This window comes from Ambystoma mexicanum, chromosome 12 (assembly GCF_040938575.1).
Source record: "Ambystoma mexicanum isolate Mex_15411 chromosome 12, UKY_AmexF1_1, whole genome shotgun sequence".
In the NCBI taxonomy this organism is placed as follows: domain Eukaryota; kingdom Metazoa; phylum Chordata; class Amphibia; order Caudata; family Ambystomatidae; genus Ambystoma; species Ambystoma mexicanum.
Window position 1 is genome coordinate 315664594 of NC_090936.1, and position 23715 is coordinate 315688308.

Genomic DNA, 23715 nt, shown 5'->3' on the forward strand with positions numbered 1-23715 from the left:
CAGTTATGCTGGCCCCAGTGTCCCTAATGACAGGAGTCTCCTGACCATTCACCTGGACACTGTCCTTATAATACTCTTTAGTATTATCGGGTATAGAATTATAGACATCTAAATTCTGTTGTTCCCACAACCCCAGAGATACTAAAGAAACGCTGGCTGAGACTCCAATGGGTTCATCAGCTAGCAGTAGAAAGTTTCCACTTGCCATTTGGACTTCCTCCTCTGAAGCGAAGGCTAAGGAGACAAGCTGGACCCCTGAAGGTTTACCCTTACATCTGGGATCTCCTTTCACGTGGTCAGTCGAGCCACAAACAAAGCATTTACCGAATGCTTTTTGGAATGGTGGCTTGTTCTGGCCTCCTTCCGGTTTGGCACCAGAAGACACACTATTCTGCTGTGGTTTTCCTTGTGGCTTACCCTTCTGGTTTTGTTTGGGGCCCTCTTTGGAATTTGAGTTATTCGAATTCTCTTTTGAGTCTTTTTTAGGCTGTTTTCCCTCATCCTTTTTCTGAGTTGCCCCATAATCCTTATGAGTAGCCCTGTTGGCAACCCATAAGTCAGCAGCCTTAGCTAGCCTCCAGGAATCCAATTCCTTCGAATCAGCCAAGTGCTGTCTGAGCTCGGGAGAACAGGCATCATAAATCAACTCCAACATAAAAAGATTCTTCATACCCTCATAAGTGTTCACTTTGTAACCCTTAATCCATCCCTCTAAGTTTTTCAACCCTTCACTCACCCAGGTAGCCCAAGGGGTACCGTCATGCTTTTTGAGGGTTCTAAACCTCTTAAGATTCTGGGAAGGGGTCTTCCCGAATCTAGCTATCAGGGCTAGTTTCACACTTTCGTAATCCGTCTTATCCACCTCCCCCAACTCCATTACCACATCATTCGCAACAGGGGGGAGCCTAGAAAACAACCAGGGAAGTAAATCATTCCCGGTGATGTCCTGGAGCCCATGATTGTACTCAAACAGTTTTAACCAATCCAATACATCCAATCTCGGTTCATACATACCCACTAATTCCTTCGGCATCTGGGGTCTTTTGGGACTGGAGCTCCTAGAGGAACCAGAGGAGAGAGACGCATTTTCCACAGACAACTTTTTCATCTCTAACTCGTGATTAAGTTCTATTTCCCTGAGCCTTAACTCAGCTTGCTTCTGCTCAGCCTGGGCATTTATCCGTCTGAACTCGAGCTCTTGGTTTCTTTCAGATTGAGCCAAGAACTGTTTGTATTCTAATTCGAGCTTCATTTTTTCAAGTTCAAAATAAGCAGGGTTCCATGTGGAACCTGGTATGGGCCCCGTAGGTACAGCTGGTAGGACAGGTAGAGGAGCAGAGGAGACAGTTTCGTTAGCCTCTCCTTCCTCTTCAGCCTCTTCATCACTATCGTCAGATTTACGATTTAGATCAACACCATCACTGTTATCTACATCTGCTGGAGAAGTTGGTTCCTCTGAACCAGTACCCAGACTTTGGTTTTCCAGCAATCTCGCTATTAGTTCTAACTTCTTGCCTCTTACAGAAAGGTTCTCTTGCCTACAGAGAGCTCGTAAACTCTCAGTATTTTCACCTGACAAGGATTCTTGACTGTAAGCTTCCATAGTAGATATGTTTTTGAAAGTTGCTTTTTAGTGCTAAGCTTTGTGGTTAGTTATCCTAAAGTGTCGAAAAGCACTCTAAACTGTATACTCGATACAAATCCCACCGCTGTACACCAGTGTTAGGCGGAAACCTGTGCAGTTCCCTCTGGGACCACTGCAAAAGATTTAGGACTACAGGTGTTTGGCAGTAAACCCACTTGGTAGCAGTCTGTACCACACAGATTCACTTGGTAGCTGTGGCTGAGCAGTCAGACTTCCCTCAAGAAGAGTTAGGCAGTATGTGGAGTATACAATATAGGGCAATCTACACAGCAGATCAAGCAAACACGGAACAAGGCTTCGGTGTAAAGATATAAAGGTATTTATTTATAACAACACATCTATGGAAAACACTCTTGCACTAATACGGCAAACAACTTCAATCACAATTACTATACGAAGAAAAAGATCAATCCCCCTAACAATAGTTTGACAAGTCTAGGTTCACAGGCATCACTTATTTGCAGACAGAGGTTTATGCTTTAACCTAGATGGTACTCTAGTAATCGTTAGGACGGGAGAGAAAAATAAGGCAGGTTATGAAGTCAACTCGATACCAATACTTTACGGACAAATGCACGGCAAGTAAGGCAGTGTCTACTGCAGATCACAAAGTTCAGAGGCCAGGCCCACTCGGGCAAGGCGGTATGTCCCAAAAAGTGTCTCAGTGGAAATGCGCTTCGAGTCTTTATCGCAAATTGTTATGGAAAGATTGGACCAGTTCAGAACAACAAGTTAAAGAAAATTTGGAGGCGACCCAATGGAAAGGCGAGGATTAAGACACCTCACTCTATCCGGCAAAAAGGGAAGCCAGGCGGACACGGTACCTTGTTTGTGGAGAGACAGCTCCGGCGGGGGCAGTTGTTCCTGGTGGTGAATGCACGTCGGGTCTTTGCCAAGAGTAGAGATGATCTCGTCGTCGAAGAAAAGTGAAGTCCGGTGCACCACCAGGGAAGAGACCAGCCGCGGAGTGCTCTGTCACAAGGCACCACCTTTTGGTCGTGGTACAGGGGTAGTGGCTATCCGGTTGCTGAGGTGCTCTGCACGGGCAATTCGACCACTGCGTCCTGGAGCGAAGAAAAAGCAAAGGGGACTGGTTGTTCCCACAAGTCAGGGGAAGAGACTCTCTGGCAGGGAGATCTCCTCTGTCATCGGGAAGTGGTGAGTCGGTTCCGCAGGGCTCCACCGGAGGTGTCGTCGTTGCAGGTCGGCTCAGCTTTACCCTTGTCGGATTCTTAGGTCCTGTGGCGACTTCTGAAGATCCAGTCCCAAAAGCCCTGCTTTTATGCAGAAAACCCCTATTCATTCAGCCTAGCTGTCAATCAAAACACGCTAAGTGGTGAGCGGGGTGGCTCACCACTTGGGCCAATCACACCAGAGTGCGACTGGAGTTGGCAAGGCAACTCAGTCCAGGGTGCCTAAACCCCCTCCCACACCCCTGTGGTAACCCAGACAGAATGGCACCACTTTGGAGGGTCTCTGTACAGAAGCCCGCCAAAAGTGGAACAAAGGGCTCAACCTTTGGTTTAGGAGTCACAGAGATGAACACAGACGCCATTTTAAAAACCGAGTTCTGGCAGAAAATACCATCCCATAGACTTATTTAAGATAAGTAAACCGGTGGTATGTTAGAGATTAACGAGAAAAAGTATCAATCTCCAACAATGGGAAGAATCCCATAGGGTTATATTCGGGGTCGAACATAACAAGTAGTTTCAACTGCCACCAGCCAAAACTCGACAAGGGGGGACGGGACAGTGCCCCCTCGAATAACAGACCCAGGAGTAATCGAATTACCCCTACTAGTACGTCCACAATAGGATGGTTTGTACTAGTTCTTTCAGTAAATTTAGGTCTAGTAAAGCCAATGGTGACTTTACATGCCCGGGGAGACAGTAGTCAGTCCCCGGGTATGGAGTCTATGAGGGAGGTCCGCTAGGACGCCCCAGTGCTATGGCACGGAGGGTGTAGTGTAACACACATAGCAAAACATATGAGACCCTATGGAGTAAAAGACCCCATAGCCCATAGAACACATTGACATTCAAAGGAATTACACACATTCATGTCCAAGAGTGGGAGAAAAAGAGTCTCACTCTTGGCAGGATGGAAAAAAACTAATTCCAGAAATCCAGCAAAGCTGCTGGGGGACTCACTAGGTTAGGAAATTCAGCCTAAACAGAGAATTCTCCCTAACACTCGCCCCCCCCCCAGACTAAGGGACAGGAGGATTTAATCCACTCCTAGATGAATCTCATACCTCTAGTCGATGACATACATCCTAGGGAGACCATCAGCATTTTGGTGGTGACACCCTGACCTGTGCTCAATGGTGAAATCAAACCCTTGCAGGCAGATCAACCATCTCAATAGTTTCGGGTTTTCCCCTTTCATTTGCATTAACCATCTCAAGGGTTGGTGGTCAGTCTGAATGACAAAAGTAGAACCATACAAGTACGGCCTAAACTTCTTCAGAGCCCACACGATAGCAAAGCACGCTCTTTCGATTGTTGCCCACCTTGTTTCAGGATCCTTCAGCTTGCGGCTGATGAAGCAAACGGGGTGCTCCCTACCTTTCCCATCCAGTTGACTAAGTACGGCACCTATTCCTACATTTGAAGCATCTGTCTGCACAATGAAATGTTGGCGGTAATCAGGAGCTCTGAGTACGGGGGCTTGGCAAAGAGCCTTTTCCAGGTTTTCAAAAGCCTGATTGCACTCCTCGTTCCATTTAACCTTTTTAGGAAATTTGGGCGAGGAGATGACATTCAGTGGAGAAGCTATGGTCCCATAGTTCTCGATGAAATTCCTGTAATACCCAGTGAGGGCTAGGAAGGCTCTCACTTGGGTTTGAGTAGTAGGTGTTGTCCAATTTTGCACAGCGTCAATCTTACTGAGCAAAGGCCTTATTTCTCCACCTCCTACCTCATGTCCAAGATAGACTACCTTACTCTGTCCAATTTGGCATTTACTCACCTTTATGGTCAGATTGGCTCATCCAAGAGCCTGCAAAACATCTCTCAGGTGGGTTACATGTTCTTCCCAGGAATTGCTGAACACTGCTATGTCATCCAAGTATGCCATGCAGAAGTCCTCCATCCCGTTCAGAACCTGATTTACCATCCGTTGAAACGTAGCAGGTGCATTCTTCAATCCGAAAGGCATTACCTTAAATTGGTATAAGCCGCCGGGGGTAGAAAATGCAGTTTTCTCCTTGGCATGGTCTTTCAGGGCTATTTGCCAATAGCCTGACGTCAAGTCAAATGTGCTGAGGAACTTGGCGGCGCAAAGTTTATCCACCAACTCATCTGTTCTTGGCAAAGGGTGGGCATCAGTCTTGGTGACTGCATTAAGAGCTCTATAATCCATGCAGAATCTAAGCTCTTTAGATCCGGCCTTTGGTACTAACACAACTGGGCTAGACCACGGACTAGTAGAGGGCTCTATTACCACGAGATCAAGCATCTTGCTGACCTCACCTTTGATGTGGGTTTGTACGTTTTCTGACATTCGGTATCCTCTGCTTTTGACTGGCAGACAGTCACCAGTGAGTATGTCATGCTGGCCCCAAGGGGTCAAGCCTGGTGAAAGCGAGAACAGAGAGGCAAACTGATTTAACATAGATTTGCACTGTTCTTGCTGCTCGGGTGTAAGATTGGAAGAGAGATTTACTCCTTCAATTTTTTCGTCCAAAGGTAAGCCTCTGAGGAGATCCGGAAGAGCTTCACTCTCTTCTTCTCCCTCGGATGATGCTAGAAGCAACGCTCCTACATCAGGTCGGGAGACATACGCTTTGAGTCGGTTGGTGTGGAAGACTGTCGGAGCCTCCTTGGGATTGCCCAAGTCCATCAGATAGTTGACCTCTCCGAGTTTACCCACAACTCTGAAGGGTCCCATCCATTTGTCTTGCAAGGCCCTCTGCCTTGTTGGGATCATAACGAGAACGAGCTGGTCTTGAGCAAACTCAACCATGTTAGCCTTTTGATCGTGCCACTGCTTGACCAATGCTTGTCCAGCTTTCAAGTTATCGCTTGCTTCTGTCATCATGTGCGACATTCTCCTCCGGAGACCTATCACGTAGTCAGTCATTCTGACTGGCTTGGGGGAAGGAGCACTCTCCAACCCCTCCTTAATCAGGGCCAATGGACCTCTGACAGGATGACCATATAGAAGTTCGAAGGGAGAATAACCTACTCCGTCCTGAGGGACTTCTCTATAAGCAAAGAGAAGGCATGGCAGTAGAAGGTCCCACTTACGCTTAAGGGGTTCCTCTAAAGCACCTATCATGCTCTTCATGGTTCGGTTGAACTGTTCTACCAACCCATTGGTTTGTGGGTGGTAAGCTGTTGAGAACTTGTAAGTAACTCCACAGGTTTTCCACATGGCCTTCCTGTAGTGGGACATAAAGTTTGACCCCCTGTCAGAGATTACTTCCTTAGGAAACCCGACCCTGGTAAAAATACCAAGGAGGGCGTTAGCCACAGCCGGAGTTGTAACAGTCCTCATAGGAATTGCCTCAGGATACCTAGTAGCATGGTCTACTACAACAAGTATAAATCTGTTGCCTGAGGAGGTTGGAGGATCAAGGGGACCAACAATGTCAATCCCTACTCTCTCAAACGGGACTCCCACAACTGGGAGAGGCACTAAAGGTGCCACATTCTTGGAGCCAACCTTACCAGAGGTCTGGCAGGTGTGGCAGCTCCTGCAGTGTTTTTCTACTTCAGCCCCCATCTTTGGCCAATAGAAGTAGAGAGATAGCCTTTCCTTAGTCTTCTTGAAACTCAAGTGACCAGCTCGTGGGCTAGCTGCAAGAACTGTGGTCTGTTCTCTTGGGGTACTACAAGCCGCTTGTAGTCTCCAGGTGCAGACTCGGTCGGTTCACTGTAGAAGAGGCCATCTTCCCAGTGCAACCTGTATTTCCCAGGCTCTTGCCCTTCAGCCTGAGCTTCTGCCTGGTGGCGAAGACCTTCCAGAGTTGGACATTCTCTCTGTCCCTTACTGAAGTCTGCCCTGCTGGGTCCACCTTCTGCCAGTAAAGACTGCAGCTCAGGATGGTCAACAGGATCCAGATCTCCAATGAGTTCCTGGCCTTCCATTAGCTCTTCGTCAGAGTCTAATTCTACCATACAGGGTTGTACCTCCCTCTCAGCCTCAGCTGGAGGTGGAATTATGGGTGTATTTTTGGACAACCGCGGGGATGTCCTTGTGGGCTGCACTGAAATGCCAGCTGCTGGTTTCGGGGTAGAAGTCTTAGGTTTCCCTTTCGCTTCTGATTTCTTTGAGACTGCAGCGGACAATTCCAGTGGAGCAGGAGTGATTTCTTTCTTCATCATCTCCTGGAGAGTACCGCGCATGGTCCTCTCTCTTGCAGGTCTGGTTAGCTCCTGTAACCGTTTACTAGGAGGTCTGGGAGTATGCGATACAACTCCGAGAGTTTTCAAATCGTTACCCAACAGTACGCGTCCTGGTACCTCACTCTGTATGATGACAGGTATCTTCACAGTCATGTCGTTACACTGGATGAGAACTGGTAATTGGGGAAGCATCTGCACAGGCCCTCCAGCTAACTTGGTGAGGCGTTTGGGTGCCTTAGCAACATCCTCAGCCTGAAAAAACGATTTATCCACCATAGTTATGCTGGCCCCAGTGTCCCTAATGGCAGGAGTCTCCTGACCATTCACCTGGACACTGTCCTTATAATACTCTTTAGTATTATCGGGTATAGAATTATAGACATCTAAATTCTGTTGTTCCCACAACCCCAGAGATACTAAAGAAACGCTGGCTGAGACTCCAGTGGGTTCGTCAGCTAGCAGTAGAAAGTTTCCACTTGCCATTTGGACTTCCTCCTCTGGAGCGAAGGCTAAGGAGACAAGCTGGACCCCTGAAGGTTTACCCTTACATATGGGATCTCCTTTCACGTGGTCAGTCGAGCCACAAATAAAGCATTTACCAAATGCTTTTTGGAATGGTGGCTTGTTCTGGCCTCCTTCCGGTTTGGCACCAGAAGACACACTATTCTGCTGCGGTTTTGCTTGTTGCTTACCCTTCTGGTTTTGTTTGGGGCCCTCTTTGGAACTTGAGTTATTTGAATTCTCTTTTGAGTCTTTTTTAGGCTGTTTTCCCTCATCCTTTTTCTGAGTTGCCCCAGAATACTTATGAGTAGCCCTGTTGGCAACCCATAAGTCAGCAGCCTTAGCTAGGCTCCGGGAATCCAATTCCTTCGAATCAGCCAAGTGCTGTCTGAGCTCGGGAGAACAGGCATCATAAATCGACTCCAACATAAAAAGATTCTTCATACCCTCATAAGTGTTCACTTTGTAACCCTTAATCCATCCCTCTAAGTTTTTCAACCCTTCACTCACCCAGGTAGCCCAAGGGGTACCGTCATGCTTTTTGAGGGTTCTAAACCTCTTAAAATACTGGGAAGGGGTCTTCCCGAATCTAGCTATCAAAGCTAGTTTCACACTTTCATAATCCGTCTTATCCGCCTCCCCCAACTCCATTACCACATCAGTCGCAACAGGGGGGAGCCTAGAGAACAACCAGGGAAGTAGATCATTCCCGGTGATGTCCTGGAGCCCATGATTGTACTCAAACAGTTTTAACCAATCCAATAAATCCAACCTTGGTTCATACATACCCACTAATTCCTTCGGCATCCAGGGTCTTTTGGGACTGGAGCTTCTAGAAGAGCCAGAGACAGAAGCAGTTTCGACATACAACTTTTTCATTTCTAACTCATGCTTGAGCTCCATTTCTCGGAGCCTAAGAATTTGTTGCATTTCTTGGTGTTTCTGTTCAGTTTGAGCAGTAATCCTTCTGAATTCCAAGTCTATTTTCATTTTTTCTAGTTCAAGGACTTCAGGACTTAGTGTGGGCCCTGTTATAGGTCCAGTAGGTACAGCTGGTAAGGCAGGTAGAGGAGCAGGGGAGACAGTTTCGTTAGCCTCTCCTTCCTCTTCAGCCTCTTCATCACTATCGTCAGAATTACGATTTAGATCAACACCATCACTGTTATCTACATCTGCTGGAGAAGTTGGCGCCTCTGAACCAGTACCCAGACTTTGATTTTCCAGCAATCTCGCTATCAGTTCTATCTTCTTGCCTCTTACAGAAAGATTCTCTTGCCTACAGAGAGCTTGTAAATTCTCAATATTTTCACCTGACAAGGATTCTCGATTGTAAGCTTCCATAGTAGACATGTTTTTGAAAGTTGCTTTTTAGTGCTAAGCTTTGTGGTTAGTTATCCTAAAGTGTCGAAAAGCACTGTAAACTGTATACTCGATACAAATCCCACCGCTGTACACCAGTGTTAGGCGGAAACCTGTGCAGTTCCCTCTGGGACCACTGCAAAAGATTTAGGACTACAGGTGTTTGGCAGTAAACCCACTTGGTAGCAGTCTGTACCACACAGATTCACTTGGTAGCTGTGGCTGAGCAGTCAGAATTCCCTCAAGAAGAGTTAGGCAGTATGTGGAGTATACAAAATAGGGCAATCTACACAGTAAGACAAGCAAACACGCAACAAGGCTTCAGTGTAAAGATATATAGTTATTTATTTATAAGAACACATCTATATAAAAAAACTCTGGCACTAATACGGCAAACAATTTCAATCACAATTACTCTACGAAGAAAATATCAATCCCCCTAACAATAGTTCAACAAGTCTAGGTTCAACGGCATCACTTATTTTCAGACAGAGGTGTACGCTTTACCCTAGATGGCACTCTAGTATTCGTTAGGACGGGAGAGAAAAAGGAGGGTTAAGATATCAACTCGATACCAATATTTTTAAGAACAAATGCAGGGCAAGAAGACAAGAACCACTGAAGATTCCAAAGTTCAGAGGCCAGGCCCACTCGGAGAGAGGCAAGGCGTTGTGTCCTAAAAAGTATCTTAGTGGAAATACGCTTCGAGTCTTTATCGCAAATTGTTATGGAAAGATTGGACCAGTTCAGAACAACAAGTTAAAGAAAGCTTGGAGGCGACCCAATGGAAAGGCGAGGATTAAGACACCTCACTCTATCCGGCAGAAAGGGAAGCCAGGCGGACATGGTGCCTTGTTTGTGGAGAGACAGCTCCGGCGGGGGCAGTTGGTCCTGGTGGTGGATGCACGTCGGGTCTTTGCCAAGAGTAGAGATGATCTCGTCGTCGAAGAAAAGTGAAGTCCGATGCACCACCACGGAAGAGACCAGCCGCGGAGTGCTCCGTCACAAGGCACCACCTTTTGGTCGCGGTACAGGGGTAGTGGCTATCCGGTTGCCGAGGTGCTCTGCACGGGCAATTCGACCACTGCGTCCTGGAGCGAAGAAAAAGCAAAGGGGACTAGTTGTTCCCACCAGTCAGGGGAAGAGACTCTCCGGCAGGGAGATCTCCTCTGTCGTCGGAAAGTGGTGAGTCGGTTCTGCAGGGCTCCACCGGAGGTGTCATTGTTGCAGGTTGGCTCAGCTTTACCCTCGTCGGATTCTTAGTTCCTGTGGCGACTTCTGAAGATCCAGTCCCAAAAGCCCTGCTTTTATGCAGAAAACCCCCATTCATTCAGCCTAGCTGTCAATCAAAACACGCTAAGTGGTGAGCGGGGTGGCTCACCACTTGGGCCAATCGCACTAGTGTGCGACCGGAGTTGGCAAGGCAACTCGGCCCAGGGTGCCTAAACCCCCTCCCACACCCCTGTGGTAACCCAGACAGAATGGCACCACTTTGGAGGGTCTCTGTACAGAAGCCCGCCAAAAGTGGAACAAAGGGCTCAACCTTTGGTTTAGGAGTCACAGAGACGAACACAGACGCCATTTTAAAAACCGAGTTCTGGCATAAAATACCATCCGATAGACTTATTTAAGATAAGTAAACCGGTGGTATGTTAGAGATTAACGAGAAAAAGTATCAATCTCCAACAATGGGAAGAATCCCATAGGGTTATATTCGGGGTTGAATATAACAAGTAGTTTCCACTGCCACCAGCCAAAACTCGACGAGGGGGGACGCGACAGTGCCCCCTCGAATAACAGACCCAGGAGTAATCGAATTATCCCTACTAGTACGTCCACAATAGGATGGTTTGTACTTTTTCTGTTAGTAAATTTAGGTCTAGTAAAGCCAATGGTGACTTTACATGCCCGGGGAGACAGTAGTCAGTCCCCGGGTATGGAGTCTATGAGGGAGGTCCGCTAGGACGCCCCAGTGCTACGGCACGGAGGGTGCAGTGTAACACACATAGCAAAACATATGAGACCCTATGGAGTAAAAGACCCCATAGCCCATAGAACACATTGACATTCAAAGGAATTACACACATTCATGTCCAAGAGTGGGAGAAAAAGAGTCTCACTCTTGGCAGGATGGAAAAAAACAAACTCCAGAAATCCAGCAAAGCTGCTGGGGGACTCACTAGGTTAGGAAATTCAGCCTAAACAGAGAATTCTCCCTAACAGAAGCAAGGATGTAGGTAACATGCACCCTAGCTGCGAACTCACGTAGCGTCTGGGGAGAGGAGCTGTTGGAATCGAAATAATATTATACCTCCTATTGCATTGTTTGAATGTGTGTTGGCCTACGCCAAGTTGTCTAAAACATCGTGTAAATAGATTCCGCGACAAGGTCTTGACCTTATTATACTGTGTAAATCGCCATCTTGGATTTAGCCGCCATTTTAGGTTCTCTTGTAAAGTGGAAGTCACCCTGAACATCAAAATGGAGGCCGAATGACATTTCGAGTGAGATTCTGGCCGTTGTGACCTCCGCACACATGAATAAGTAATATGCCTGCAGGCCACTTGTCAGGGTCGCGAACTGAGACCTTGTCCTATCCCTGACCTATGTGTAAATGAACAACTGAATCTGCGAAACTGATCAAAATGCATACATTATGGGATTGACCTGGCAAGGAACCCTAGGCCTGGTCTTAAGAATGGTTAACCCGCGAGGGGGTTGGCCAGAGCAGGATAAAGAGTATAAAAACACGAGTATCCCAATGTACGGTCTCTCACACTAACGCAGAGAACTCTCGTTGAAGTTTGTTCTGTTACTCTGAGAGCCGAATAGCTATCCGTTTGTCAATTGACTTTTTGGTAACTGTTGTAGCTTTTAAATAAAGCACTTTGTATGTTCTTTGTAACCTGTGTAGGTGTGTTTCCTTTGGGCTTCCCGGCCTCATATCAATTTCTTTGTTTTCACAGTTGGCGCCCGAACAGGTACCCTCAAGATTGATGCCGGATCATTGAAGGTTGACGCAGACTATCGAACCGGGATCGGACGGTGTGATTCTGCGGGCCCGACCGATCGAGACACGATACCTCAGCAGCGCTGCACGATCCGATCCTTGGACGATAGTCGTGTAATCTGACACGGCATCTTGACGAGGGTCCATTTTTGAGGCGGACAGATTTGCCGAAACCACCAAACACAAGGTAACATTCGTTAGGTAAGTTCTTTGATAAACCGTACGGTCCTCCTTAGGTTTGGTCAGGTGCAGTCGTGACCCGGCTCTTAATTTAACCCTGACAATTTGAATTTGGCGTATTGTATCTGCAGACACAATTATTGACCAGGTAACACCAATTTTTTGTGAAATGCCTGGGAAATTGTCTAGCTGCTTTATTGCTCTGTTCCGCAGCGATCGACAATCCTTGGAATTTAGCTGCCCGGCACCACAGGAGGGCATTGGAAGCATAGTATTTAATGATATTTGGCACAGACAGACCAGACATGCCTCCGAATTTCAGTGGCCAATCAACGGTAGTTTTGAGATCCCCCGTATTGAATACCTAGAATCAATCTTGTTAAAAAAGAAGGCTAGACCTGCAGCCTTCGATGTTTTACAGAATTGGAAAAAAGAAGTGTTACAGCAGCTTAAAAGTAGGGACAAACATGCACGCCGTCATAAAACAAACTCTGAAAAAGCGTTGTTATATGATAAAGAAAAACGTTCAGAATCAGTTAAAAATATGGATAGGGCTTTTTCACTTGGAATCCAGAAAATGTACCCCTCTAAAGATTTCCATGTTTCTGAGGAATTTATTGAGTAATTGTTAAACGAACGCAGGCCTGATGCCTCAGCGCCACCTCCGTATGTTCCTATTTTGGGCACTCTGCCCATTCCTGCTGTTGTTCCTGCTGTTATTCCTGTTCCCCCTGTACAACCTATTGTTCCTAGTCCCATAGTTGTTGTTCCTCCACCTATCGCACCGCCCCTTCCTTCTACACCAATAGTTGCACCTTTATTAAATTTACCTACACATCCGCTCCCGAGTGGCCCCGTATTGACTGAAGTCGATCCAGGTGCAGGATCAAAGATTGTCACTCGTAGTACTGTTCTGCAGATAAGAAACAGGAATTGTTTGCATGGGCTAAGCATTGCATGGAGAAAGGTGATCAAGTTAATGTTTTTTCCACATTATCTAATTTGAATAGTTTTCCCGAGAAAAATGTTTTTATCGAAGGTTTGGGGACTCATTTGTGTGTGATGTGGGGTAGGTTACAAAATTCGGATCTTCCACAAGGGGTGAGAGATCTGAATGCTTTGGCACTTTCAAGGGACACAGAACAGAAAGTATATGGGCATGTTGAAAAATTGTTTGAGTTTAGGAAAGATTTTGAAAGGTCACGAGATGAGGATGACGAAGACGAGAGAATATATGTACAGAAGCGGTTCCTTCCGTGTCGTAGATCGGCACCTGAGGAAATACGAATTTGTACTAAAGATGCAGTTCGATGGGTCTCGGATTCATCGATTCCGCCAGATGAAGTATATGACAAGTATAGTCAGTATACAGTAGAAATGCAAAGAAAGGTAATTCAGGTAATGGTACAGTACCTGCAAGAAGAATGTGTAAGAAAGAAGGTTAGTTGCCCCATAGAATTATTGGGGATTTGTAAAAGGGCTTTTTCGCCCGACCCTTCTACAGCTGCCTTAGTGCTCGAGCTGGCTCTGTTGCTTAGTAAGCGGCCGGAGGTACCTATATCTCAGTTGCCTATGAGAGAGGTTCCTCCGACCTTTGTCCCAAAGGTTGAGATCCCTGCCAACGCTGGGACTGGTGCCCCCGCTGTGGATATCCCTGCACATTATGTATCGCAATTTGTTCACGTCCCGTTTTCACGACAGGAAGTGAACACAATTAGACAATCAGTTCCCGATATCAGGATAAACCAGACGGGGTTTTACAAAGAAATAGAGTCCGTCTTGCAGTCCTCTGTGTTCACCTTGAGTGACATTGACTTGTTATTCCCTGTACTCCTACCCGTAGATGTATGGAAAGAGGTTCGGACAATAGACGATGTGCCAGGGTTGGGAGATACGTGGGCTAATATGATTAGAATTGATGGGGAAAGACCAGCTGGTGAGAAACCACCACAGGTAATACTTACTTTGCCTGATAGAATTGTCTTAAAATTAAAAACTATAATTCCAGAGAAAAGAATTATTTGGGACAAGCTTACGGCCTGTGTCCAAGGAAAAACTGAAGGCGCCACCGAATTTTTTAATAGATTCGAGCAGGTATTTTCTGACTTCAGTGGACAGGATTTAGGTACAGAGTCTGGGAAAAGGTTGTTCGTGGACAAAGTTGTACGTGGATTGTTGCCTGACATCCAGTCACAGATTATGTCCTCTGAGAGCGCTTGGCAGGCAAAATCTCAATCTGAGGTTTTGCACATGGCTCAGTATTATGAGAACCGTGTTAATAATGAGAAGGAAAAAATTGAAAAGAGGAAAGGAGATTTGAAAACCAAAGTATTATTACAGCAAATTGTTAGAAACCCCAGAGGAGGCACGACACAGACTTGAGGTCAGTATGTCCCAAAAGGAAATGCTCCTTTGGGTCCTGTGAATATTAATCAATGTGCTTATTGCCGCCAGGAAGGTCATCGGCGAGCACAGTGCCCTGTCCTTCGCCAAAGGTCAAACAGTGCATTTGGGAGTATGGGTAGACGACCTAGGGGCCACCCTGGAGCAGGGGGCCCTGATAGAGGTCAGTTTTTACAAGATCCTCGGCAACCTTTTTCACGGGAAAATCAGACCTCGAGTGTGGACTCGAGGAACATATTTGATCACCCTTCTGCTGCCTACCTTTCTGAAGAGCTTCCTTTCGACAATACTCTATTTCATTAGGATTGCCCGAAGCAGGGTTTGGAACCTTCACCTATTCCCGTTAATCAGAAAGGCCCCAACGTTGAATTATTAGTAGGGAATAGGAAACACCAGTTTTTGATAGACACTGGAGCGCAGAAGTGCTCCATTGATCATTCTCGGGTTCCAAACATTCCACTGTCAGGGCAAACAAATGTTTCTGTAGGGTTTTCTGGTATACCAACTGTCTGTCCGGTTTCTGCACCGGTGTCTGTTTCTTTGGGTCCCTTTACGGACCATTGCCCTTTTCTTCTCACTTCAAACTGTGGAGAGAATTTGCTGGGGTTGAATTTGTTAAAGAAATTGAACACAGTAATTCATTGTTCTTCAGATGGAGTATGGCTGACGGTTTCACCACAGCAACTTCCTGATTCTCAGTTCTTGATTCGACCTTTACCTCCTGAGTTTAGCATTGTCCCAGAATGCTTATGGGCGATAGACGACAATGATGTTGGGGTATTACAGATTGAGCCCGTTAAAATAGTTCTGAACAATGGAGTGAAACTACCACGCATTCCGCAGTATAAAATATCAGTTGTGGGCGAACGTGCTTTGAAATGCATTGTCTCCGATTTTGTGCATCGTGGGGTGATCGAAGAGATTACAGGTAGTTTGTGTAATAGTCCGATCTTGCCTGTATATAAGAAAGGCGACAATGCAATTCCATACCGGTTCATAATTGATCTTCGTGCTATTAACAGAGTGGTCGCCCCACAATTTCCAATTGTGCCCGATGTGACGACGATATTGACAATGATCCCTGCTACAGCTACGCACTTCAGCGTTGTGGATTTAAAAAACGCTTTCTTTAGCATTCCTATACATGAGGAAAGTAGATATCTGTTTGCGTTTACCTTGGGGGGACGCTCATTCACATTTACCAGGGCACCTCAAGGGTATACTGAAAGTCCGAGCATTTATAGTAGAGCTTTGAAAGAGCAGCTCGACACCCTTGAATTGCCAACTACTTGTACGCTGCTTTAATATGATGATGATTTGCTTTTGGCTGCAGACTCTGAGAGTGCTTGTAAAGAAGGCACTGTACTGTTGCTTGTTCATTTAGCTGAAAATGGTCACAAAGCTTCGCTTAAAAAATTTCAATATTGTTGTCAGGAGGTCGCCTATTTAGGCTACCTCCTGTCAAAGGAGGGGAGAAGATTGACACCTGAAAGAATAAAACACATTTATGGCATGTCTGTCCCAAATACACAAAAGGAAGTTAGAGCCTTGATAGGTATGGTTTCTTACTGTAGGTTGTGGATCCCGAACTTTTCGCTAGTGATAAAACCGATGTTGGCTTTGACGAAGAAGGGCATTTCTCTGCCACTGCCATGGAAATCGGAACATCAACGATCATTTGAGCTTCTCAAAACCGCGTTATGCTCTGCACCGGTTCTGGGTACTCCAAATTATGACAAGGCCTTTGTGTTGTTTGTGCATGAATGTGATGGATGTGCTTTGGCTGTGTTAACACAGGAACACAGAGGGAAGAATAGGCCGTGCGGCTACTACTCCTCCACCCTTGATCCTGTCGCATGCGCTTTGCAAAGATGTTTGTGCGCTGTCGCTGCTGCTGCAGGTTCTGTAAAACAGAGTGAGGGGATGGTCCTAGGCCATGATTTGATTTTGATGGTACCTCACTCTGTTGATATTCTATTGAACAAAACCCAAACGCAACACCTCACCTCTGCGCGGTTAACAAGGTATGAACTAATTCTGTTTGCCCCTCACATCCAAATTAAGAGGTGTTGTGTTCTTAATCCGGCTGAACTCTTACCTTTCCCGCAAAACACTGTTTGCGGTGACGAAGAATTACATGACTGCCTGTATACCACTGAACAAGAAACGAAGGGCAGGATAGATCTCATAGATACTCCTTTGGATAATCCAGAAGGGGAGCTGTTTTGCGATGGCTCCTGCTTCAAACTTTCGGATGGTACATCTACAGCTGCTTATGCAGTTACTACATTGAGCAAAGTTGTTGAAACTAAGAGAATTTCGCATAACTCCGCGCAGGCCGCAGAGATTATAGCGTTGACCCGAGCTTGTGAACTCTCCCAAGGGCATAGAATAAATAAATATACTGATAGCCAGTACGCATTTGGGGTGGCTCACAACTTTGGAAGGCTCTGGTCGGAAAGAGGGTTCCTGACCTCACATGGGACCAAGATCCAGCATGGCCCCTTGATAGTGCAATTACTCTCGGCACTCTCACTCCCTAAACAGTTAGTGATCATGAAATGTGCAGCACATCGTAAGGTCATAGATGATGTGGGCAAAGGGAACGCTTTTGCGGACCTGATAGCCAGGCAAACGGCCACCGACCTTAGCACAGACATGTATGCCTTGAGGGAAATGAGAGATGCTTACATAATGGATGAAGGTATTGGGTCTGTGCGAGATATTCAAACTGATGCCACAAAAGAAGAATCTAAAAGGTGGGCTGAAGGAATGGGGAAATTGGATGATGAAGGGTGTTGGGTGGATATATCCGAAGGGAAATGGTTGCTCCCTGATTCATATGTATTGGCAATGGTTACGATGGCACACGGTCCTACACATGTGTGTGCCCAGCAGATCACGAAAATGTTAGAACAAGTTTGGGTGAATAACAAGATTCTGGAGACTGCGAAGAGGCATGTCCAGAACTGTATGATCTGCTTACAGCACAATGTGGGTAAGGGGACAGTAACTCCAAGGGGAAGCTTTGGGCCCCCTTCTGTTCCCTTCGAGGTCATTCACTTTGATTTTATTGAGATGGAACGATGTAATAATCTGAAATATGTTCTTGTAATTATTTGTGCCTTCAGTAAATGGGTCGAGGCTTTCCCCGTTAAAGATGCTACCGCCATGACCACTGCAAAGATTATGGTAAAAGAATTCTTTCCTCGATTTGGGCTCCCGAGGGTAATTTGGTCGGATAATGGTCCCCACTTTATTGCAGCAGTAATTTTGCAGATATGCACAGCTTTATGTATTGAAAAACGATTTCACTCAGCTAGACATCCTCAAAGTGCTGGGTTGGTGGAAAGACACAATGGTATTTTCTTGCAAAAACTGGTGCTGAAACCAAACTGAAATGGCCAGATGCCTTACCTATTGTATTATTAGCTATGCGTACCACACCTCAGACTAAGACTGGGCTTTCTCCATTTGAGGTAGTGATGGGGAGACCTGCTAACATTTGGGGTCTCCCAAAACCTAAAGCCCTGAGAGAGGTGGAAAATGTATTGCTTGTAGACTACTGTAACCAGTTAACTAAAAACCTATATTTCATTTATCACCAGGTGCACTCAGCTTTACCTGTACGGTTCACGGGCCCAGGATACGATATACAGCCTGGAAGTTGGGTCCTAGTGAAGGCCTACGAGAGGTCTTCCTGTCTCGCACCTCGCTGGCGGGGACCCCACCAGGTGTTATTGGTCACCAGGACAGCAGTGCGGGTGGCTGGAAAGAAGAACTGGATTCACGCGACGCACGTCAAGAAACTTCCTCACCCGACGCCACACGTTACAGAAGAAGCAGAACCCCTCGCTGATGCTACAGTCTCTGATCCTGGAGTAGCAAACAGCGCTGTGAGTGCGTCGGAGAATTTCTCTGAGCCAGAGGAGCTTGGGGAACAGTCCATTTCGTCTCCGCACTCTCTTGAAAAATCACGACCGGAAAACACTGTTTCAAGCTCTGCGACTTCCGTCGCCTCCGATACGTCGCTTCCCTCAGGAAGTGACGACACCTTATTTCCGGACCAGACAATTTTGGGTACCACCAGGTACAACCTTCGACGAAGGAAATAGAACTACGGCACAGGTTTTTCCGTGCATCTGGAAAAAGGAAGTGATTGGAAATTCTCTTGTTATGAGAAAGTTCTTTTGAAACAAAAGGGATTCTGCTGGCTAGGGTTGGGAAGGACTAAGAAATCGCGCAACCGTAGCGTCGCCAGCAACGAAGATTGGGGTCGTCGATGGAGGAACTACAATGCCTGCCACCTCCACTGTTGCTCCCCGCACTGGACTTGTGAATAAGGGGGTGACCAACTTGGACAATGAACAATGTGCCTGGGCCCCGAAAACATATTGCTGTGTTTTGATAATGATAATTGTTATTTTGCAACTGCTGCTGTAGGACTTTGGTATTTTGAAGAAATCTATCCTCTGAAACCTTTACTACCGACCGAGATTGTAACAACTGTTTTGGCTCCCTCTGTACACCTTCACACTCTGTCCCCTAGAGACTCCCAACATAGACAAAAGTATCATAATAATACTCTGATGATAGTAATGAATGCTACTCATGCCATTTTTAATAAGAGTAATTGTTGGATTTGTACTCATTTACCGCAACATGGGAACAAGGGACTGGGATGGTATATACATCCTCTACCTTTAACGACTGCTTGCTATGCCTCTCTTAGAGCACTATTCTTTGGCCGATGTAATGATAGCATCTCAGGGAACATAGATGGAACTAATCTGAATGATTTCGAGAAACGAGAATTGACTCCCCTGGGATGCTCGCTTTTCACAAATAGAAGTAAACCTAACGTCGCTTCTATTAGGCCGTCTAATAAACTATCCCTTCCTTTTCAAACTCTGATTTCCTTTAAAATGGCTCCGATAGGCAATAAGGACGCTGTACCTCCTTCTTATTCTATAAATCATAGTCCTGACTCGGTTCCCTTCTGTGTACAGAGAAATGGCACTAGGCCAATGGGAGATTTTGAAGGTTGTAAAAACATTGTAAATTTGACTGGGGAAAACAGGCCTCTGTATGTAGGGCGGCCTGTTTATTTTGTTTGTGGTAGTTTAGCATTTCCCTGGTTACCCAAGGATTGGCAGGGAACCTTTTATTTAGGAATATTGTTACCCGGGGTATTTGTAGCTAGTACATTGGAGGTTTCTAAGGCTCGCCCACGGCGAGACAAGAACGGAGATACCACTGGGCAAGTATTGGGAGACATAGCGAAATCAGTTGTGCCCTTTTGGGGACAAATAACAAACTCTGAGAACATTAGGGGATTAGCAAGGGTACTGGAGAGAATGATCAACCGGACCATGGACATACTCTACAATATGACCTTAGAGCAAAAAGCAATAAGATTGGTAGCACTCCAAAATCGGATGGCATTAGATGTCATTTTGGCAGAACGAGGTGGAGTATGCAAATTAGTGGGGTCCGCTTGCTGTGTTTTGTACCAGATTCCTCGCCAACAATTTTTAAAGCAATACAGAACTTGCATACTCTTAGTTCTGAAGTACATATCCCTGTAGGCGATTGGAATCTTAGCACTTGGTTCTGGGATTCTTTACGATCTTGGGGTTGGAAGGTGCTTTCTGTTATTCTGGTTATTCTGGGGATCCTGTTATTCCTTTGTTGCTGTTTTCAATGTCTTCCGAGTATATGTGGAATGCTAGGGGGATGTTGTGCCCAAGCAGTGAGCACAATAGGGCATAAAATATATGCCCCAGATACAGCATCTAAAGAGTTCGTGTTACAAGAGGTTTTGATGAACGACCTAATGGCTATAGATATTACAGACAATGATTCCGAATCTATGGATGACAACACATGGAGTTATTTTCAAAAGTATTAGGAATGATGTTAGCACTTGGCATAGGCCAAAAGGAGGGTCTGTTGGAATCGAAATAATATTATACCTCCTGTTTGAATGTGTGTTGGCCTACGCCAAGTTGTGTAAAACATCGTGTAAATAGATTTCGCGACAAGGTCTTGACCTTATTATACTGTGTAAATCGCCATCTTGGATTTAGCCGCCATTTTAGGTTCTCTTGTAAAGTGGAAGTCACCCTGAACATCAAAATGGAGGTCGAATGACATTTCGAGTGAGATTCTGGCCGTTGTGACCTCCGCACACATGAATAAGTAATATGCCTGCAGGCCACTTGTCAGGGTCGCGAACTGAGACCTTGTCCTATCCCTGACCTATGTGTAAATGAACAACTGTATCAGCGAAACTGATCAAAATGCATACATTATGGGATTGACCTGGCAAGGAACCCTAGGCCTGGTCTTAAAAATGGTTAACCCGCGAGGGGGTTGGCCAGAGCAGGATAAAGAGTATAAAAACACGAGTATCCCAATGAACGGTCTCTCACACTAACGCAGTGAACTCTCGTTGAAGTTCGTTCTGTTACTCTGAGAGCCGAATAGCTATCCGTTTGTCAATTGACTTTTTGGTAACTGTTGTAGCTTTTAAATAAAGCACTTTGTATGTTCTTTGTAACCTGTGTTGGTGTGTTTCCTTTGGGCTTCCCGGCCTCATATCAATTTCTTTGTTTTCACAAAGCGATGCGCTGAGCTTTGGATCTGCTGGGCCATATCCGGATTCCCCGGAACAACGTGATGACGTCAGAGGACGTCTGACGTCTGACTTCCAAACGTGGAAACGCTGCACTGCTACCCCGAGTAAGAGGAGCCATGTTGGAAGAAGGAAAAATAGACAATGCGTGCAATCTCCAGCGTTGCCACAGAGAGCGGCGGCGCCAACGAGCCATGACACTGTGTCTCCCTGCTGTTGCCCCCCATCCCCCACTCATGCCCTTTGACTCTCTTCTGTTACCCCCACCCCCAGCTCATGCCCCTTGTCTCCCTTGTGTTCCCCCCACCCCCCGCTCATGCCCCGTGTCTCCCTCCTGTTGCCCCCCAACCCCCGCTCATGCCTGTGTCTCTCTCCTGTTACCCCCACCCCCTGCTCATGCCCGTGTCTCCCTGCTGTTGCCCCCTCTCACCGCTCATGCCCCATGTCTCCCTGCTGTTGCCCCCACCCCCCGCTCAAGCCCCGCCCCGTGTCTCTCTCCTGTTACCCCCACCCTCCCGCTTATGCCCCTTGTCTCCCTTGTGTTCCCCCCCACCCCCCGCTCATGCCCCATGTCTCCCTGCTGTTGCCCCCAACCCCCCGCTCATGCCCCGTGTCTCCCTGCTGTTGACCCCCATCCCCAGCTCATGCCCCGTGTCTCTATCCTTTTGCCCCCCACCTCCCGGTCATGCCCCGTGTCTCCCTGCTGTTACCCCCCACCCACTGCTCATGCCCTGTGTCTCTCTCCTGTTGCCTCCCAGGCCCCGCTCATGCCCCGTGTCTCCCTGCTGTAGCCCCCACCCCCCGCTCACGCCCTGTGTCTCTCTCCTGTTGCCCCCCACCCCCTGGTCATGCCCCGTGTCTCCCTGCTGTTGCACCCACCCCCTGATCATGCCTCGTGTCTCTCTCCTGTTGCCCCCCACCCCCCGCTCACGCCCTGTGTCTCCCTGCTGTAGCCCCCACCCCCGCTCATGCCCCGTGTCTCTCCTGTTACCCCCACCCCCTGCTCATGCCCTGTTTCTCCCTCGTGTTCCGCCCACCCCTGCTCATGCCCCATGTCTCCCTGCTGTTGCCCCCAACCCCTGATCATGCCCTGTCTCTCCCTCCTGTTGCCCCCACCTCCCTGCTCATGCCCCGTGTCTCTCTCCTGTTAGCCCCACCCCCCGCTCATGCCCTGTGTCTCCCTCGTGTTCCCCCCACCCCCTGCTCATGCCCCATGTCTCCCTGCTGTTGCCCCCACCCCCATCTCATGCCCCATGTCTCTTTCCTGTTACCCCCACCCCCCGCTCATGCCCCATGTCTCCTTCTTGTTGCCCCCCACCCCCCGTTCATGCCCCGTGTCTCCCTCGTGTTCCCCCCACCCACTGCTCATGCCCCGTGTCTCTCTCCTGTTGCCCCCCATGTCCCGCTCATGCCCCATGTCTCCCTGCTGTAGCCCCCACCCCCCACTCATGCCCTGTGTCTCCTTCCAGTTGCCCCCCACCCCCAGGTCATGCCCCGTGTCTCCCTGCTGTTGCACCCACCCCCTGCTCATGCCTCGTGTCTCTCTCCTGTTGCTCCCCACCCCCTGCTCATGCCCCGTGTCTCCCTGCTGTAGCACCCACCCCCCGCTCATGCCCCGTGTCTCTCTCCTGTTACCCCCCACCCCCCGCTCATGCCCCGTTTCTCCCTCGTGTATCGCCCACCCCCGCTCACGCCCCGTGTCTCCCTGCTGTTGCCCCCCACCCCCTGCTCATGCCCTGTGTCTCCATCCTGTTGCCCCCTCACCCCCCCGCTCATGCCCCGTGACTCTCTCCTGTTACCCCCACCCCCCGCTCATGCCCTGTGTCTCTCTCGTGTTCCCCCACCCCCTGCTCATGCCCCGTGTCTCCCTGCTGTTGCCCCCCCACCCCCAACTCATGCCCCGTGTCTCCCTCGTGTTCCCCCCACCCCCTGCCCATGCCCCATGTCTCTCTCCTGTTACCCCGTGTCTCCTTCTTGTTGCCTCCCACCCCCGTTCATGCCCCGTGTCTCCCTCATGGTCCCCCCACCCCCTGCTCATGCCCCGTATCTCCCTCTTGTTCCCCCACCCCCCGATCATGCCCCGTGTCTCCCTGCTGTTGCCCACTACCCCTGCTCATGCCCCTTGTCTCTCTCCTGTTACCCCCCACTCCCCGCTCATGCCCCAAGTCTCTCTCCTATTACCCCCCACCCCCTCTCATGCCCCGTGTCTCCCTGCTGTTGCCCCCCACCCCCTGCTCATGCCCCGTCTCTCTCCTGTTATCCTCCACCCCCCTCTCATACCCTGTGTCTCTCTCCTGTTGACCCCACCCCCTGGTCATGCCCCGTGTCTCCCTGCTGTTGCCCCCCACCCCCAGCTCATGCCCCGTGTCTCTCTCCTGTTGCCCCCACCCTCCAGTCATGCCCCGTGTCTCCCTGCTGTTGCCCCTCACCCCCTGCTCATGCCCCGTGTCTTCCTGCTGTTGCCCCCCACCCCCCGCTCATGCCCCGAGTCTCTCTCCTGTTATGCCCCACCACCCGCTCATGCCCCCTGTCTCTCTCCTGTTGCCCCCACCCCCGCTCATGCCCCTTTTCTCTCTCCTGTTACCCCACCCCCCTCTCATGCCCCGTATGTCCCTGCTGTTGCCC